Source organism: Crocuta crocuta, unplaced genomic scaffold (genome assembly GCF_008692635.1).
Source record: "Crocuta crocuta isolate KB4526 unplaced genomic scaffold, BGI_CrCroc_1.0 scaffold947, whole genome shotgun sequence".
NCBI classification, from domain to species: domain Eukaryota; kingdom Metazoa; phylum Chordata; class Mammalia; order Carnivora; family Hyaenidae; genus Crocuta; species Crocuta crocuta.
Window position 1 is genome coordinate 375261 of NW_027529617.1, and position 1315 is coordinate 376575.

Below are 1315 nucleotides of genomic sequence, written 5' to 3' on the forward strand. Positions count from 1 at the left end.
TGTAGGACTCTTCTTGTCATGAATATTAAGTTCTTTTATTCCAATTTGACGTTAGAACACATTATAAATTCTCAGGTACATACTTTTTTTTTTTAAGTTTTATTTATTTCTGAGAGAGAAATACATTTCTGGGGGAGGGGCGGAGGGGGAATCTGAGCCAGAAGTGGGGCTCGAACCCACACACCACGAGATCATGACCCGAGCCAAAGTTGGATGCTTCATTGAGCCACCAAGGCACCCTGTCAGGCACATCACTTCTATATCATGTCTCAGTCTGTGCCCAAGTGCAAGAAGATGAATATTTATGTTTACTAATTTTAATGACATATATTTTATGTTTACTAGCATTATTCTGTAAGCTTGTATATATTTCAAAGAATCTTTTTCTCCTTGTGCTCATTGTTTTGAAGATAAGTTCATAAATGGGCAACTTAGAAAAGTCTAGGGTGCTTTATAGTACTATCTCCTGATTTCATTTTCTAAAATTGATTTCTGCAAGTAATTTTGATGCCTGTAATCATGAACGTAAAAAATTGAACTCTAAACTAGATTCCCCAGCTAATGATTGTAGGCACCTTTAACATATCACTGCTGACCTTGAGTGTGATCATGTGGGGACAGTTTTTTATAGAGTAAGGAACTCAGTAATTCAGTTACCTTGTGATAAAATTCTGCTCTGATAAGCAGAAATTGCTTAACACTCTTAAATTCTGCCAGTGTTACTATGTTCAAGAGAGTGTATCTCCTGGAACAGACCTGAAACCAGTTTGGGTTAGTTTCCTCATCTGGGATGAACATGGAATTAATTGTTCATGATGCGAATGTTTTGTGGGTTTTTAACACATATTTATAGGATGTCATATGAGGGGAAAATATCACATGTTCCAAAGATCGCTGAACACTTCCTGGAGTTCGTGTGCCATCTGTCACTTAGGTTTGGAGACTAAGTGAATGGAATATTAATGCCTCCCTACAATGCCTCCCATCTTTTGCTACTTAAGTATTAAAGCACATTTTTACTTTTGGTGAATTAGTGGAAATATCTACAGGCATGATGCTTATTGGATAGTAAAAAACACTGGAGATCACATCCCTTTGTGAATCACCAAAAGACTCTAAGAATTTTAAATTGTAATTACCAGTTTGCAGGGCTGGGACTAGGGTGAGTTGAGTGAGGTCTCTGAGGTACAGAATTTGTCTTTTTTTTTTCTTTGAGGGACAGAGAGCGTACAGGGGAGAGGAGCAGAGGGACAGAGGGAAAAAGAAAGAGAATATGCAGGCTCCATGCTTAATGGAGATTAAGCCAAAAGCGGAG